Raw genomic sequence first — 236 nt, forward strand, 5'->3', positions numbered from 1 at the left:
AAATTAAAAGACACTTGCTCCTTGGAAGAAAAGCTATGACCAACCTAGACAGCATATTAAAAAGCAGAGACATTACTTTACCAATGAAGGTCCATCTAGTCAAAGCTACAGTTTTTCCAGTGGTTATGTATGGATGTGAGAGCTGGACTATAAAGAAGGCTGAGTGTCAAAGAATTGATGCTTTTGAACTGTGGCGTTGGAGAAAACTCTTGAGAGTCCCTTGGACTGCAAGGAGA

At 40.3% G+C, this 236-nt stretch overlaps 1 protein-coding gene across 1 annotated transcript in view; it reads right to left on the reverse strand.

The window, feature by feature from the left end:
- The window catches only part of GLCE (glucuronic acid epimerase), a 109640-nt gene that overhangs the window by 18867 nt on the left and 90537 nt on the right, over positions 1-236 (reverse strand). The window lies entirely within an intron of this gene.

Source organism: Bison bison, unplaced genomic scaffold (assembly GCF_000754665.1).
Source record: "Bison bison bison isolate TAMUID 2011002044 unplaced genomic scaffold, Bison_UMD1.0 scf7180017864034, whole genome shotgun sequence".
NCBI lineage: Eukaryota > Metazoa > Chordata > Mammalia > Artiodactyla > Bovidae > Bison > Bison bison.